This window comes from Podarcis melisellensis, assembly GCF_964234715.1.
Source record: "Podarcis melisellensis genome assembly, chromosome: 3".
Classification (NCBI taxonomy): Eukaryota; Metazoa; Chordata; class Lepidosauria; order Squamata; family Lacertidae; genus Podarcis; species Podarcis melisellensis.
The window spans coordinates 47,449,464-47,468,739 of record NC_138530.1 but is presented as its reverse complement, the minus strand read 5'-3'; positions in this window follow the sequence as shown (position 1 = coordinate 47,468,739).

The following is a 19,276-nucleotide window of genomic DNA, read 5'->3' as shown; positions in this document are numbered from 1 at the left end:
GTCGAAGGGTAACCAGGGGGCAGAAGGGAGAGTGTGGAGGAAAGTGGCAACCTGATGAGTCACCGCCAAGCCAATTTCCACAGTCCAGCCTGCGCCGAGGCAGCTCAAAATCACATGGAATAGTTTACCGCACAGGGAAGTGTTTATGTCCAACAGCTCTTTGCATGGATGCGGCAATTTCACCGCACCACCACAAATGCCCCAAACAAAGTATTTCCGGTGGTGAGATTAAAACAAAAACAAAAATCAGCGAAACTACATCATCGCCCCATATGTTCTTAAAAGAGACAGGGCTATGGTTACACATAGTGGGGTTTGGACCCAGACTGAAGACATTATATTTTACTTAGAGTTGACAGGTTCAAGATGGTAGCTGTGGAAGTCTCTTGCAGCAAAGCCAATGAGGAATCCTGTGGCATCTTAAAGACTATCAGATCTATTGTGGCAAGAGCTTTGGGTGCACTAGAAAGCCACTTTGTCCAATGCATGAAACATTAGCCTCAGCCCACAGTTTCGCCTTTTGCATTTCATGGCCTTTTGCCCCCTCTGTTTACCATTTTTTCTCCATATAATGTATCGTGCCAAGTTGCCTCTCGTCCATGAAAGCTTATGCCACAATAATAGTCTTAAGGGTCCCACAAGATTCTTTATTTACTTAAATGACTTTTGATCCAACAAATAAATTACTGGATAATTGGGTGGCAGAATTTTAACTAAACAGAAAATGTGAGTACGTTTCCTGCCAAAAGCCATGACCAGGAAGCTGCTTGTGATTCTTCCTTTTCTAATCAGTGTCACCTCTCCCTTGATTAGATGTGACCAAAGGAAGTAGTTGCAAGGGGGGGGGGATAAGAGAACTAGCTTTCCCCCTTGTAGCAAGGCTTTCATTCTCCCACCCTCCACCAAATTATCTTATAGAATTAGATTTAAGATTTGTACACCGCTTTCAAAACATTGAAGTTGACTTCAACATGGCCCAGAAAGATTTTTTTACAATCAATTTTAATGAAAGCAAATAAAGAAAGAAAAGGCTCTATGTGCGCTTTGCTCTTTTTCCAGCCCCTGCTCTGAGAAAGCTAGTTTGCATTCATCTCTCAGGCATGTGGCGGCTGCTGGAATCCTGCCTGAGATTAGCACACCTCTTGCCAGCCAGCCCACATGGAGCACGCGCTGCCACGTACAGGCTCCGGCTTGGGCCACTAATCCATATTTAGGCTGGTTTGTTGGGACAGTCGGGAGGCTGGCTGCTGTGCATAAGAGACACCTGCGGCATGTCAGCCAATGGCGCTGGCCCGCTCTCATAAGGACACGCGTGTGAACCCCTGCTCTCTTTCCAACCTTAATGGGTACAACAGATCAAGCAAGCGTTCAGTTGGTGCAGAGATAAAAGGTCTAAAAATCTCGTGGCTTTCCAAATAATTTTTATTTATCTATCCAGAGAAATTGGGATGCTCCAGCTGGAAAGAAGCTCTGTATTCTTTGTCCGCAGCTGGTAAGGACAACGGAGCAGATGGCCAATGCTGCTGCTGCTGCTGCTGGCTGCAGCGCTGGAGGAGGAGATTGCCTTGGGAGTATTGGAGCAACTTCAAGCTCCCCTCCCCACTCTTCCTTTCTCTCTCTCTCTCCCCCCACCCCCTGTTGCTGGCTGCAGGCAAGCAGCATTTGCAGGCATGGAGTTGTTGATCTGTAACTGCTCACGCGCTTCCCTGCTGAGGCAAAGCCCTGGCAGCCAATATTAACACAGTGGCACTGATTTAACACCAGTCTGGATGGAAGGACAGGGATGGAACTCAGCTGGCTGCCACACAGCTCTAGCAAGAATTTGTCCATCGGATGTTGAGCCATCAGCAGGAGTCTTCCAAGACCCAGAGTGCTTAAAGGCCATGGGGATAGACGTGGAGAATGGGCCACAGAAAGTGTCTTTTAAGGGAACGTCCCAATGGCTGATTCTCCCCATGGCTGTCTTATAACTGGAGGACTGGGTAGGGAAAGCTGGAAAGAAATCAGGTTTCTTGCAAGATGTGTTGCATTGGACTATGCTACCTCCATACTGATTCTGCTACTAGTCCCTAGTGTGCCTTTTTGTACCGGCTGCTTTGCCATTGGGCCAGTAGGTATCAGACACATTGAATTCTCTTCTGGACACTCACTTGAGGATGCAACCGGAAGTTTAGTCCCATTGAATGCTTAACTTTGATGTAAGCATGCATAACCATCTTTAAAAAAATTAAATCTTTGCAGCTCTGGCAAATGATTGAACTTGTAAGCATCTACAGAATTAATATAATAACCAAAGATACTATTGTGAATACACACATTTGCTTTAGTATGTCTTAGAGACATTAGAAGCAAATAATCCCAGCTTTTTAAAACACGGCTATCCAATAAGGGATGAAAACTCACCAGTGGCTGTTAATGATGATGCAGTAAGGAGCCTCTCCGAGAAGCAGCTCCTTTGGCCAACAAAGGCCATTATCTCCTGACCCTGAAGGTGCTTCCCTGCTATGCATAAAATATAGTAAGGCTGATACAGACCACAATATGCACTCCTGAAATTGCCCCAGGGCCTTATGTTCGATGACTCCAGAGACCATTATCTACACCATAAATAACAAACTTGCACGTAATCCTGTGTTTCTGCAAAGATTGGCTCTTGTATGCTGTATCATACTGACCTTCCTCAGTACTTCTGAAATCGGGATAGATCAAGTTGGATGGTCTGGGTGTCTTAGGGGAGAAAAGGACAGAACTTGAAGCCAGCAGTTAACATTGCCTTCTGGAATGGTGCATATACAAGGAATGTGACTCCTTTGCTATGTACCTTTGGAACTGAGCTGTTGCTGTTGGCATCCATGTATCTCAGGAGAAAATGGAAGAGTGTGCCTTTGGGGGGTGAGGTCAAGGTGTTGGGCAGGTTGCAAGCTCCTGCTATTGCTGCAGAGTCCGATGTGGGAGAGACATGTTTTGTTGCAGCTGGGGCAGATGAAGGCGTCCGGTTGTGCTTCTGCAGTTGAACATGGCATTTCTTCTCTCTGGGCTCCTCCTCCCAGCGGTCATTCCTCCTCTGGTCACTGCTATGGATACACATCTTGACTGCCTGTCTCCAGGCACTGTGGTTGTCTGCAAGGGATTCCCACACGGTGGGGTTGATGTGGCCAACCTTTATGTCACATTTGCAGACATCTTTGCAAAGCAGAGCTGGTCTGCCAACGGGCCTGATGTCAGAAGCCAGTTCTCTGTGGAGCAGGTCCTTGGGGATCTTGCCATCTTCCATTCTGTGGCCGTGACCAAGCTAGCGTAGGCGTCGTTGTGACAGGAGTGCGAACACACTGGGACTGTGAGCTTTAGCTGAGTTGGCAACAGTAAAATGCCTCGTTTATCAGTGATAATATTTTCAGAGAGTATATGCTTGGAAGAGTGTAATTAAAACACTTCAGCTTTTTTATTTTGCTTGGTTGGCCACACTGAACTGCTGTTGATTTAACTCCGATACATTCAATTTATTTACATTGATTTTGTTTCAGAGCACCTTGTCATAAACAGCCAGTCCAAGATACACAACCTCACACCATCCACTGCATTTTTTTACTGTACTTTTGCTTTGAACATTTGGATAAGCTGTTAACTCAGGGTGCCTCCAGACTGTCAGCATTTTGTGGAAGGGAACCACATGCATGCTGGGGCTTTAGGTTTGTGAAATCAAAGAGAGTTAAGGTGCTCTGTTGCCCTGGTGCAACAAATCCACATAAAACCAAAACAACACAGACTTTTTGCCATTTGGAAAGTGACAGAGAAATGCGTTGAAATGTGTGGGATGAACAAATGATGAACAAGGAAGACATGTACCATCAGGATGAATGCTCACTGACGCATAATCATCACACAAACACATCAGAACATATTCTCAGTAAATTTATGATATAGTCTAACCTTTGTGCAAGCAAATCAGGATCAATGCAAGAGGAGCCCTTGCTGTTGACTGTTATCTTCTGATAAATTAGCTTTGCTGTGCTCATCCCAGGAGAAAGAAACACAAAGGCAGGAAGACCTCTTATTAGACAGACAGATATACATATGCAGAGACTTTTTACATATGCAATAATATTTACACATGAGAAACCTAGAAGCATATGTTTTCCTGATCCAAAGAAAGAAACAGAGGCTGAATCTGGGACTGAGCCACACTCCCAGTGCTGATGTAAGAATTTCCATCAGCTACAAAATAGTGCTCAGGGGCTGTCACTGGAGAAATGGCAATTTTCTACAACAGGCTTGACATTGGCTGATGCCCACAACAGCTTACAATAAATTGTGCATTTATGGTGTACTGAAAAGATCATTTGGAAAAAGTCCTTGACTGAAGAATAGCAGTTAGCCAAGGAAGTGTATGCTTTAACCTGCCGGTGCCCTTATCATGGCTGCTCAGGCGAACACTGAATCGTGGGAGGCCTTGGGCCACTTGAAGAAGCTCTGTAGCCTGATTTACATAATGCTACGTGTCTCCCTTCTCTGACCAGATCCATTTATTGCTTAATTGGGTGTTGTAAAAAAAAATGGTGGCCAATTAGGTTGTGTCATTATCTCCCCAGCAAAAGTCTTCTCTCTGGGTGAGTCATTCTGAATACAGCTGCTCTGAGTGGTGTGCCTTTTCCCTCCGAGGTCAAAAGTTGGAAAACACTGACCATGTGTTAATCTACATTGCTGTTTATAATTTTGCAAGAGCAAAAGAAGGGCAGGCTGTATTATTTTATCTCCCCCTTGAAGCCTCCCGAGAAGACTAGACAGGCTTTCAGGGTAAAAGTACTTTGGTCACATCCACACAATACATTTCAAGCGCATTTATAAGGTAAAAGGTAAAGGATTCCTGAACAACTGATTTGTTCTAGTTTTTTCCTCATCCTCCTCCCTTGCAAAATTAGACATTTAAGCAATGGAGATGTAAAAATACTGGGAGGGCTCTGCCCCACCCTGCCTCCCACCTAAGAAGAGCAGGCAGCAAACTCCTTGAATCCAAAAGATCTAAATCCTGAAATCACCAAGCACAAACTCTTGTCTCAATATAGCATCCTTCAGTGTTTCTTCTGAGGAGCACAAATAGCAAATTCCTTTCAATAACTAAAGTTGCAGTCCTATACCCAATGTACACAATGGAGTTTACTTCTGAGTAAAACTGAGCTAAATTCAGATGAAACTTTATTCCATCTTCCTGAGCTTTCCTTATCTGCTAATTTTTGCATTTTATGTGACCTTTCACATGGCATAAAATCCATTTCTGGAAATCTAGAGGAATCCAGCAGAGGTTTAGTGCTCGTTTCCATGTTGTTTCGGGGGGGGGGGACGACATTTGCAACTCTGGAAACCTAGAATATTGCGGGAGTTTTCTCACAAAATGTTGGGTGGTATTTTGGCATGCTGCACAGTGACGCAAGAGGGAACAGAAGCACGCATGCCCAGGAAGGGTGGGGGAGGAGAAACATGTCCAATGGGGTTCATTGCTGTGTCATGTCATGTCCACTGGTGTGAATGAAGTTTAGCATGACATGACGATCAAAAAGCCACTGTTCCATAACACAATACGTGCTGTGGTGTAAAAGAAAGAAAGAAAAAGAATTAGAAATTGGAACAGAAGCAATAGCATTAAAATCAGTAAAACAAACACAGTAAACAGGGCGCAGCCTGACTCCATCCTTTGGCAATCTGCAAAGAATTTTTGCTTAATGGTTGCCATCAATTTGATTTTAATTAATTTTTATAATGAAATGTTTTTAGAATGTTGCATTCTTTTATTGTTGTTAGCCGCCCTGAGCCCGGCTTCGGCTGGGGAGGGTGGGATATAAATAAAATTATTATTATTATTATTATTATTATTATTATTATACCCCACATCTGAATGCAACCTTGTAGAGGGTTGTGCTGTAAATCACTTCTTAACACATCTTAAAAGCACGAAGGAGCCTGGCTGCTAGATCAGACCGAACACTTTTCTAAACTAGCACCCTGTTCTCTACAGTGGCCAACCAGGTACCTATGGGAAACCAACAAGCAGGGAATGAGGAAAGTAATAGCACCATCTTGCTGCTGTTCCTCAGAGGCTGATATTCTGAAACATACTACCCCTGGATATAGCATATCATTTATTTATTTGTTATTGCATGTCTATCCCAACTTCCCTCCAAGGTGCTCCAAGTGGCATATACCTGTGTGGCTCTCTCCCCCTCTCAACAACCCTGTAAAGTGTGTTAGACTAAGAGATTATTGACTGGGCCAAGGTCACCTAGTGAGCATCAGGGCTGAGTGGGGATTTGAACCCAGGGATCCCAAGGTGTGGGTGTGTGTGTGAGAGAGAGAGAGAGAGAGAGAAAGAGAGAGAGAGAGAGAGAGAGATATTTGAGTGGGGGAGCAGGATTCGGCCGTCAGAAACAATGTCCAGGCGGAAATCGCTGAAATGTCCAGGAAAATTTGGACAAATGGCAACCCATGTCGGAAGTGTAGATTTTGGTGAATTTCCTTAAAAATTATTCAGAAACTACTACTTCTTCTTCTTTTTAGATTTTGCAATGCTCAATAGGAAATCCTCCATTTCTAAAGTGGTGCTGCAGATCTATGCAAAATATTGATCCCGAGTCCTTTGCTTTTTGCCTCCGTGGTTTCCATTTCAGATCATAGCCCATGGCCTTCCATCCTCATTAGAAACGTCATCTCCAGAGATGGGAGACGCACCGGCTGGTCATTGATCTAGAAGGGAAACCCGAAGGCCTACAAATGCGGTTCGTTATAACGTGAAAGCAGAGCCCTTCTGTGGAATTCTATTTGCCACACCAGGCCGCCCAAGCTGGGCCCTGCTTTGCCAGCTGAGACTACTAGCTGAACAAAGGGAAAGGGGAAAGGGGATCTGCGTTGCAACATGTTAGTTGCTAATGAGGTATTCACGCTGAAGAAACAAGCAGGAATTACTCATTTAGAGAATGTCATTTCAGATTAATTGCCTCAGCGTTTCTCCCTCTGCTGAGCTACGTTGGTCAATATGTCAACTGGCCAAAAATATTCATTAAAAGGATAGACTAACAATAGCCTTCAGGACTGCAGCAACTTTCCTCTTGAACGGCTGCCAGTTGCTTTTCGCCAGGAGAAAAAGTTAGTAACAGCACAAGGTACAATCCCAGAGCCGCAATCAGGAACGGATTATAAAAGAGTTGGCATGCCAATTCCCATGTCTTTCTCCACATATATAAGATGAAGCTGCTGGGCATGAAGAGACAACTAATCTGAAGTGTTTGTAAGTCCCATTTATTTCAATGAGCAAATTAAATATAGTTCTCTGCACCCAGGGTCACCCTGTGAGCTTCATGGCTGCAACAGGATTCGAATCCAGGTCTCCCTGTTCCTAATTTGACACTGCTAACTACTTGACCACATTGCAACCCCATCATATCTATGTTCACTCCAATAATTGAAGACAATATTCCAAGTGTGGTCTGACTAACACAGAATAGAGTGGTACTATTACTTCCCTTGATCTAGACACTATACAGAAGTTGATGCAACCTAGAATAGCATTAGCTTTTTTTGCTGCTGCATCACACTGTTGACTCATGTTCAGCTTGTGGTCCACCAAGACTCCTAGATCCTTTTCACATGTACTTCTACTAAGCCAGGTGTCCCCCATCCTATATTTGTGCATCTGGTTCTTCCTGCCTAAGTGCAGAACCTTAGATTTGTCCCTATTGAAATTCATTTTGTTAGCTTGTGCCCAGTTCCCCAATCTGTTATGGTTATTTTGAATTCTGATTCTGTCTTCTGCGGCATTAGCTACCCCTCACAGTTTGGTGTCATCTGCAAAGTTGATGAGCATCCCCTCAAATCCTTCATCCAAGTCATTTATAAAGTCTTTGAAAAACAACAGGCTCAGGACAGAACCCTGTGGCACCCCACTTGTCACTTTTTTCCAGGATGATGAGGCACCATTAATGGGTACTCTTTGGGTTTAGTCTGCCAATCAGCTAAAAAAACACCTAACAGTTAACAGATGTCTCGTTCAACCCACATTTTACCAGCTTCCTCGCAAGAACATCATGGGAGACTTTGTCAAAATCCTTACTGAAATCAAGATACACTATGTCCACAGCATTTTCCTGATCACCAAGTTTGTAATTCTATCAAAAAGGAAATCAGGTCTGGCATGACTTATTTTTGAGAAACCCATACTGGGTCTTAGTAAACAGCATCCTTTTCTAAATGCTCACAGACTGACTGTTGAATTATCTGTTCTAGGACCTTCCCTGATATCAATGTCAAGCACACCAGTTGGTAGTTACCTGGGTCTCCCCCCCCTTTTGAAGATGGGGACAACATTTGCCCACCTCCAGTCAGTAGAGACCTCACCTGTTCTCCAAGAATTCTCAAAGATACTGTAATAGACATCCACAATCTCCTTTAGTAATCTTGGATTCAGCTCATCAGGCCCTTGATATATGAATTATTTTAAAGTAGCTAGGTGTTCCATTACTACCTCTTTTCCTATCTTGGTCTGCAGCTCCCTCCTTACATAATTTATTCTGTTATCACCAGGTTGGGCATCACTTTCCTTTTGGGTGAAGACAGTGGCAAGGTAGGTTTTGAGTAGTTCCATCTTTTCTCTGTCACCCAATAGCATTTCTTTGTCTTCCCCATGCAGAGGACTTGTTTGTTCTTCCTCTTATTTCGGACATAGCCAAAGAAACCTTTTATTATTATTTTTAACCTCTCTTGAAAGCCTGACCTCATTCTGATCATAACTACCTTTTATTGGGCCCATCTCTGTTGACACAGATATAAGCAAGCATTTGAGTCACACAGAGCTCTGTTATCAGAGGAAAAAGAAAGGTAGCTATTTCTCATCAGTGTAGATAGCAAATCTGGTGAACATCACAAGCCATTACACACTGTGTTCTCTGAAAACTAGGCCCTGATCACTGAAACTATAAAGCAGGACTAAAGCCACAGTACATCTGAAAGGCAGTTTTGATTGTTTTGAATGGGCTCTGAAGTCAGCTGTGCAAACACCACTCCTTCATGGGACCAAAGCCAGATTAACATGCCGTTTGAATGGCTGCATTTTACAAATCCTTCAACATGTGGGAGGAATTATAAGAACAATAACACCGGATTAATTTTGCTTTTGGCTAGCAGCGTGCAAATAGCTTTCAGACAGGCCAGTTTGAAAATGACAATTCTGTAACAATTTTTGTCTGATGATCTCAAAACGCATCACAGAGCCCAGCATAGAGAGAGAGGGCTCAGAGCATCCCATGGGCTCATGGCAATGCTGAAATACAAGGATGCTTAATGGCTTGATGGAGGCCACACAAGCAGTGCTTATTCAGCCAAGAACTATGATTTACAGGTCAGCACTGGCCTTGTTCCATCATTGCAATGTTCCCACCCCACCTTTTTTGTAAAAAAAAGTTTATGTTTTCAAAAGCTGAAATATATAACTGGAGAGAAATTTAAGCCACAGGTGACACCAAGTGATGGTCTTATTTCTTCATCCGCTGGGCCTGTCCTGGACTGGGTGATTCCAGGGTACCCACATCTGTTGATCTGTTTCCTTATTTTTCTACATGGAAATTGAAATATTAAGAAAACCACACTTTCTGCTGGGCTTCCCCCCCCCCCCGCCCTCAGCATCCAGCCGCTAACAAATTACCCTGAGGGAAAGTGATCTTCAAGGCAACAAAAGGTTTCTGCTGCCCCTGTGGATCAACCTTATCCTACCCTACCAGTACTGCTGCTTCTTTCTGGTATTAAAAAAAATGTTTAAAATGTCAGCATAACCTGCCTTAATCGTCTTTCCCCTTGGCTAAATACAGCAAGTTCCTCCAGGCTTTCTACCCACACAATATGCCTGTAAGCCAGACCCCCTAGCTCTTCTATGAAACCTGTATATATATTTTTAATTTTTAAAGGGGCTTCCTGGGAATTGGACCATTTAGAGGAGTGACATTCAAATCAGCTTTCCATTTCCAATATCAGTAATTGCTGCATCAGTAAATGCCAATTAGCCTACTAATCCCAGCCTTTGAAAGTTGAGTAAACACTTAGGCAACAGTCTGGCAAAAGCATTAAAAATATGTGCATTTACAAACCATGCAGTCATTCTACAAATCTGAATATTTGCTAACTTGCTATTTTGCCAGCCTGACAGCTGGAGAGAAAGTCTCATAGGCAAAGTTCCATTGTTGCAAAGGTTAAAAAGATCATCTTCATCACTGTAAAGATGCCTATATTGTATCACTTGTGCACACAGCAACAGCTGCCAATATTTACATACAGGATTAAATTTTACTGGCATTTGATGTCACAAACAAACATTAAATTCACAATAGCCATGTGTCTTCTTCACAGGATTTCAACTGAAGAAGTACAACTCTCTATTGTGGAAGGTTTGTGATGTGATTCCTGCCCCTCCCCCACACCTCATTGTATGGTAATGTGTGCAAATGCTTTAGCTAAATAAGAACAACTGTGTTTGCTTTTCACAGAGAATAGCTGGCTGTGTGTTGGAACAGACACAAAGTGGCAATTGGTTCCCCGGTCTCTTTGTAAATTAATCTAATTAAACACCCCAAAAATGCAGTTCTACAGAGGTGCTAATCTGGAATGAATAGTTTCTTGATCATTGTCTGCTTGGTCTCACCAAAGCTAATAACCCAGCCCTTCTCCGAAGGTCAGAAGAAGAAGGAGGAGGAGGAGGAGGAGGAGGAGGAGGAGGAGGAGGACAACAACAACAACAACAACAACAAAAAGTTGCAGCATTTGGGACGTTTTAGTTTAGAGAAAAGGCGAATCAGAGGTGACATGATAGAAGCTTACAAAGTCATGCATGGAATGCAGAACGCAGAGAGAGAAAAAGCTTTTTTCCCTCTCTTAACCCTAGAATTCATAGATATCCAATGAAGCTGAATGTTGGAAGATTCAGGATGGATAAATTAAAATCCTTCTTTAGTTAAACATTGGAACTTGCCCCCACAGGAGGATCCCACCTTAGATGGCTTTAAAAGAAGATTGGCCAAATAATATTGTCAAAAGCCATCAACAACTACTAGGAATGACAGCTAGGCTCTGCCTCTACAGTTGGAGGTGGTTGTTGGCATCCGTCTGTCTCGGGAGCCAGTGGAGCAGTGTGCCTTTATGGGTGAAGTCAAACCATTAGGTAGGGACACGGGTGGTGCTGTGGTCTAAACCACTGAGCCTCTTGGGCTTGCTGATCGGAAGGTTGGCGGTTCCAATCCCCGCAATGCGGTGAGCTCCCGTTGCTCTCTCTCAGCTCCTGCCAACCTCACAGTTCAAAAGCACACCAGTGCAGTGCAAGTAGATAAATAGGTACCGTTGTGGTGGGAAGGTAAACTGCATGTTTATGTACTCTGGTTTCCATCACAGTGTTCTGTTGCGCCAGAGGCGGTTTAGTCATGCTGGTCACATGACCTGGAAAGCTGCCTGTGGACAAACGCCGGCTCCCTCAGCCTGAAGCAAGATGAGCGCCACACCCCATAGTCGCCTTTGACTGGACTTAACTGCCCAGGGATCCTTTACCTTTACCTTTTACCAAACCAGTTAGAGCACAAAGGTTTGAGTTCACCCCGAAAGTCACATTCCTCCCATGCTTCTGAATACCAGTTGCTGGAAACCGCAAGAGTGCTCTTGTGCTCAAGTCCCCACAGGGATCTGATTGGCCACTGTGGGAACGGGATGCTGAATAAGAGGGGCCATTGGCCTGCTCCAGCAGGGCTCATCTTATGTTCTTACAAAGAGCAAGTAACAACTTCATAGAATGAATTCATGTTCAAAAATCCGCAAGCCAGCTGTCAGTTAACACAGAACACTTCTTCAGGCTTCGGTGTTCAAAGCAAAAATGGGGAAAAGTCGGCACATGCTCAAGCAAATGTTCACCAGAGATAAATGAGTGGCTCTTTTTGAAAGCATTTATTTAAATCATGGTTCAAATGTGGTATACGTGAAGACATACATACATAAGATGCATTTCCCTGTGTTACTGCACAAGTGGAACTTTTTGCTAGAAGAAGATGCGAGAGGATGTGGCTTTCCAGTGGTGTTGAATTCAAGCAACTCGTTTTCCAGAATGGCTTTATAAATCTGTAAACCTGCTGTAAGTAGCAGGGCTGATCAGAAGTATGTGCAAATGATAATGCGCCCATGCTGATTTGTGGGATGTGAGCATCACTGATAACAGAGCTATAGCTATAGTAGTTAAAGCTGCTGGGCAGAGGGAAGAAGCAACAGGAATAGTTTACAGAAAATAAACATGCCAAATAAGAGGAATCCCTGTCTAAGCTTGTACTTGCTGTAAAAAAACAACAGAAAATTAGTTGTAGTCACAGTGTTTGGCACTGAAAACTGATGCCCCTTTGAGTGAGGGCTTTTAGATAGTTTGCACAAAAGACAATTAATTTTGCTTCTCTGTTGGTTGTTTATGTTAGGCATCTAGGCATGGACTCCCGAGCTTTTTCAAGTGCATTCCCTGAGGCTTATAATTGGAGCCCAGTGGCTCTTTCAGTACAAACAGCCAACCCCAACCTGGCCTGGCCTGGCCAAACTGCACGTCACCCATGTCAAGAGCTATTTGTGTAAAAACAGTTCTTTGCAGTAACTTTGTTGACTGAACACAGTTCCTGCCCCCTCAGGCCAGATGAGTCAACAAGAGCCACCATATCCAAGTCATTGCCCTCTTAGGTGTTTTGTCACAGTTTCTATATCCTTTGAGTTTCTTGCCTCATGCGGAAAAAAGGTTATCTTCTCTGCTGCAGAAGCAGGTCTAGGAAGTGGAGTGGTTTGTCCCTTGCCTTGCGTAAGGTCCTTTGCATTTGCCCAATCAAACAGAGATGCTTGAAACAATTGCTTCAAGAAGGGATAATACTACTAGTTTTATTATTTTGTTTGTTCCCTACGAGGTAATGCAGACCTTGGGCCCCACCCCTGCTGTATATGAGTGCCATCATGTGGTGGTGTACCCCTTCCTTAAGAAGACTTTCACAGACCCAGAATAGTTGAACAACTATTGCCGTGGGCCAAATATCCCCTTTGGGGTCAAGGTGTTTGAGAAGTTGGTGGCAGTCAGTGGTCCAGCTTCATGCATGCTTGGAGGAAACTGACAACCTGTCTCCATTCCAGTCTGGCTTCAGACGTGGCCATGGCACTGGAACTGCCTATGTCACTTCAGTTGATGACGTTTGCCAGGATATAGAGGAAGTGTCACCCTGTTTGTTCTCCTTGATCTCTCAGCAGCTTTCAAGGCTGAGTCTGTTGACCATAGTACCCTTCTGGAACGCACTGGTCTAATGGTGGAATTCTGCACAAGTCTATTCAGCAGTGGTCCCTATAAATTAAATGGGGCTTACATCCAGGTAAGTGGATATAGGATTGCAGATTGAATAGGAATTCTAGAGTAACTTCTGAGATTGCCTTTGATTTCAGCCACAGACATTGTTCTAATAAAAATGTAGGAAGCTCCAGTCTTATCTCAGGTCTATGTATGTTTTCAGAAGATTTTATTCCCTGCCTCCTATTTTATATTCATGAACTCTGCAAAGAAAACTCAGGAGGCTCGGCCTTTCATAAAATCTATGGACGGAAACCTTTTACGATGAAAGCAACATTAGTGGAAATTAGATTAACCAGACACAGTTCTGTCATATAGGCTGATCTGGGGTCAAAACAAGGGCTCTGTTTCCCCCTCTCCAACAGCTGACATAGATAGGTCTTAAATGGTCCCTTCATTTCTGTGGCCTGAACGATACATACAAAAGTTGCATTTCTCTGCCCAGTGTAAGAACTGAATCACACAGTGAATTCATGGGAGTTACAAGAGGGTATCCTCAGTGGAAGAAGAGGACTCTTGTACTGTTAATATTTCATGTGGCCTTTGAAACTGAGGAAATTCATACACACAGTTTTTTTTTATTAGATTTCCTAAGCTTGTTTTTCTCCCTTTCATCTATGCATGATCAGCAGAACCAGGCCAAATAGAGGGAAGGTTGTACAACTGAAATGTATTCCCAGCTCTCACTTCCCAAACTCCCAGGCCTTCTCCAGTATTATATGCAATGAGAGAATGGCCTTTCCTGTGTTAGCCCCTCAGCAAGGAAGCACACCTGCCACCAACTTTGTCACCTTTCCAGCACCAAGTAAAGGCTTTTTGTTCTCTAACAAAATAATAATAATTCATCAATGCTTATTCAAAGATATACAGAAATACATAACCATTACAAAGTATCTTTTTATAATACACTGAGATAAAACAGCTACTTATTCAAAAAAAAGAGCAAATTCAGAAAGAAGAAAATACAAGAAAAGGAGAACTCTAAAGAAGTAGAAATATCATACGAATATCACCTGGCATGCTGGATTGCATTTGCCATGCAAGTTATGATACCCAATGCTCTAATAACAATGCGGTAAGTAAATTGTTCAGTTCTCAATAATTGCCATCAGATTATCACAATATTGTTATTCATACAAGCTTCAGTTAAACCAGCTATAAGGCAGACCAGCATCTTATCCATGTCCCAGTTTTATGAGTATTTCTCTGCTTCATCTCTGAGGAAGAGCAAGAGCGGCAAATCCCCCCCACATTGGGAAGAGACGAGGGATAAGATCTGAATGTGACAGATGTTTGTCATCTTGGCAAATGATCAGTGGGGGGGGGGCTCTGGCATTCCATACGGATGAGTTCAGAATTAACATTTGCATAGAAGTTTTCCAAAATATTCTGTTAAATTGATCATTGGCTCGCTAGCATTTTAAAATGGTTTGCTAGTAAAATAAGGGGGGTTTGTTTTTGCTTTGGGTGTTGTCTTTTCCTTGGGGGAATAAAGGGCTCCTCATTACTTCACTGAAATATGTCATCCAGTGTTGGCATATTTGAATGAAAATATTCAAATATGCAGTGTGGACGCGGGTGGTGCTGTGGTCTAAACCACAGAGCCTAGGGCTTGCTGATCAGAAGGTTGGCGGTTCGAATCCCTGTGACGGGGTGAGCTCCTGTTGTTTGGTCCCAGCTCCTGCCCACCAAGCAGTTCAAAAGCACGTCAAGTGCAAGTAGATAAATAGGTACCGCTCCGGCGGGAAGGTAAACGGCATTTCCGTGTGCTGCTCTAGTTCGCCAGAAGCAGCTTAGTCATGCTGGCCACATGACCCGGAAGCTTTATGCTGGCTCCCTCAGCCAATAAAGCAAGATGAGTGCCGCAATCCCAGAGTCGTCTGTGACTGGACCTAACGGTCAGGGGTCCCTTTACCTTTACCTATATATCCCTCCCCCTCTCATTTAATGCTGGTTCCAATAAACAGAAGTCCAAATAAAGAGGTCCTGATTTTCTTCCAAAATATAGTCTGACTTTGGATCCAACCAGGGCAATTCTTTTATTAAATCTACACAAGACATCTGTTATTCAGCCATGCAGATGTGTGCCAGTGTTTTCAATCTGAGAGTGGGATTGCGCCCTGCCAACCTGCCTTGGAGAATTGGATGACATCCTCACCAGTGTGGGGTCAGGCCCCAAGGAGCTTGGCTGGAAGTAGCTGCCCTCCCCAGTGCCTGTAAAGTCGTTTGTCTCTGCCATACATCATAAGGTAGAAGGAGCAGCAATGAAATCCACCCAAAACATGCCTCAAAGGGCTGTTTGAAAAAGGTCTTGATGACTCTCCAAAAAGTCAGAGACGAGAGAGACTTAGTACTTCCACCCACCTACTCACTGTTACAAGTATGCAGTGCTACCCTGCATAATTTTACCCAGAGGTAAAGCCCACTGAGTTCATTGGGGCTTACTCATAAGTAAGTGGCATACTCAGTCATTTCTATTCTTGTACTTTATGGCCTGGATCAGGCTTCCTCAACCTTGGCCCTCCAGATGTTTTGAGACTACAATTCCCATCATCCCTGACCCCTGGTCCTACTAGCTAGGGATCATGGGAGTTGTAAGCCAAAAATATCTGGAGGGCCGAGGTTGAGGAAGCCTGGCCTGGATGGACCTAGGAAAACTACAGTGATGTGCTGTTTTGCAATGAGAAGAATTTAAATCCTGATGTACCACAATGCGTGTGGTGGACGAGCCTTAATTTAAGATTGTATATGGGTTTGAAGGCACAGTCTTCACATTTTATTTTGTTTAGACATTATATAGCACCTTTAATAATACATGTCACAATAAAAAAATTTATAACACTAAAATTAAATGAAACAACAAAACAGATGCTAAACGAACTGGAAATGACAGGCCAAACTACAAATGGGGCATTTGGATTCCCCAAACCGTGTAGGGCTTTCCCTCTGGATTACAAAATGGGAGCAAAGGGGTGAATTCCTCTACAACACTTGCTCTAATTGCAAATAAATTGCATTATTATCATTTTGAACTTGCATACTAGGTGCAAAGATGTGTAGCTTGGCCCAACCCAAGAATAGGACAGGGATTGGGGTAGGTGTGATAAATATACCCTCAAGCCCATTTCCTTCTTCCATATCAGCTGAAAGGAATGCTATGATGACCACAGTTGCCTCCAGCTGACCGGGGAATAATTTTCTCTGGCCAACGGCAGTAGAAGAGGGACACCAGGCTGTATACTTTCCCAGTGGGTCAGTAACACCTCGGATTGCGAAAGACATCAGAAGCACCTGTGAGAATGACTTCTGCTCTTCATCCTAGCTGAGCAGTAGCAGAGAAGTTTCTACTCAAGCACAGCAGATATAGGCGCAGGAAAAGAAATAGTTAAAAGAAGCCTAATTCCTCAACATCTTTATTGCTGATCTTCTTCTTTGGCAATCACTCGTAGCCGAGTAAGATTGTCTTCCATAAACACGGTTTAAACAATGAGTCCGTAAGTGACTGTGGGAGCCAATTCTGGATCCACACATCCTTCCACAGTGGGGACATTGGTTTCCGGGTGGGAGTTGATCACTGTGTGGATTTGCCAGGCGTGCTCTTAGCACATTTCTCCCTTGCGTCCTGAGTTCGAGTGCCTTCAAAGCCCATAACACCTTTGGTAAAGGCTGTTCTCCAACTGGAACGCTCACAGGCCAGTGTTTCCCAGTTGTCAGTGTTTATACTACACTTTTTAAGATTTGCCTTGAGACAGTTTTTAAACCTCTTTTGCTGACCACCAGCATTATGCTTTCCATTTTTAAGTTCGGAATAGAGTAGTTGCTTTGGAAGACTATCATCAGGCATCCGCACAACATGACCAGTCCAACGAAGTTGATGTTGAAGAATCATTGCTTCAACACTGGTGATCTTTGCTTCTTCCAGTACACTGAAATTAGTTTGCCTGTCTTCCCAAGTGATGTGTAAACTCCCCACCGGAGTAGAAATCATCTATCGAACAAATGAAAAGCTCTTCAATCTGAGCAGGCTGAAAGCAAAGAGGAAAGTTACCGTAACTTCCGTCATAGAGCTTCAGTATGCTGATGACAACGTACTGTGTGCACACTCAGAGAATGACCTCCAAACCATCCTAAATATCTTTGCAGAAGCTTACAAAAAGCTTGGCCTATCACTCAACATCCAAAAAACCAAAGTGCTGCACCAAGTACAAAATAACACCCCATATACTGTAGTAAGACATATTCTAATAGCAAACTGAGTGCCAAAACAGCACCAGCCACATGCAAGAGGGAAGTATCAACAGACTTGGGGGAACTAAAAGGTTTGCTGAAGAACAAAAAATAAAAAACTTGGGGGGACAATCTATTGTAGGAAGGGCTAAAAAAACAGACCTATCAGGACAGAACAAGCTCAGTGGGTTCAGAATGCTGGCTGATGAGTGAGGGAACCAGAAAACTGGCAGCCGGCTGTGGGGTGGGAATGGAATGGAGTGGAGTGACTGGATACCTAAACAGAAACACTCTATGCTGCAACCTTTTGTTGTAGGTCCCACTTGTCAGCCTTATATGTTGAACTCTTTTCATACAGTAGCCATGCTCAATACATTTGTGCATCAGTGAATAGCGGGCTGATAACTCCTTTCCCAGATTTATATTCAGGAATCCGTTTCATTCTCCAGTCATGTTACCTCAAACCCTACTGAAGCCATTAAAAAGTTTAGGTGATTGTTTGGCGTGCACATGGGATGAATTCATTCCAAGTGCCATTTGCAAAAACCACCTCAGAATAGCTATATCCGGCCCCTTCTACAGTGTACAACATTCCTTTAGATTGCCTCGGGGTTTCCTAGTACTGTCTCTGCACCTTCAGCATAGCCAAGCTATCCAGGCAAGCAAAAGGCTAATTTTGTCCTGTATCTTCAATCAATTTCACCTCAACTTGCCTGATTGCATAAGTGAGCATCCCCCACTGATTGTTCAGCGGAGAAAGCAAATGGCAAATGACACCAGGGCCTTTGTTATCCAAACTGGCTACAGTACTTGCAGAACAACCTCATCTCTCCCAGCACAATTACAGAATGGCTAATAAATGAGGCTTTTACTTAGCTAATGAGGCTGCATGGGGCCAAGAATGACCCAGCACCAACTAATCTTTATCAGATGCAGTGAAAAGGGACTGCGGGAGGGGGAAGGATATCAAATCTCTCATGCAATGCTTCTAATGGAAATATTAAAAAGCTGGAGCCAAAAAAAGAACCATCCTGTGCAGGCCTAATCCCTACCCCCCACCCCTCTGTAAATTGCATTATTTATATACCTTCCTTTGAATATCGCTAAATATTTGCTAATGGCATTACAAGACAACATAATTTGAAAAGCTTAGAGCAGAAGAAGCCAGTTTTGACTGCAACTACTGTCACCACTGACCACTGGCCTTGCTGGCTGGAGCTGATGGGAGTTGTTGCCCAACAACCTCTGGCTAGACCTTGTTTTAGACATTTCCAGGTGTGATATTTTGCAACATTGAAAAGATTTGCTGAAGAGAGCAGAAAAGTCCAGCCCGGCTGCAGTGAGTGGACCACAGAGTTGCTTTCGTGTACTTGAAACAAAATGGACGAGCTCACCTCCTTTTCCAAATGAGCAAAATCAATGTGGCAATGTTATTGACTTTCCTTTTCAAGTGTCAGCTCAGTAAGTCGATGCTTATTGTCTACAAAGGCTTGTGAGTCAATTGGATATTCTTTCAGGCAGAAATGCCAATCTGATTATAGTACCTTGGGAAAACTATAAGCCTAAACTGCTCCTGAGAACAGTAATACAGCAATGCACAGTGCACACACAAACCAAACTTCTTGCTGCCCTGGAGATCCCCAAAGCCCAAACATTTGCAGCCAGATCTTAATC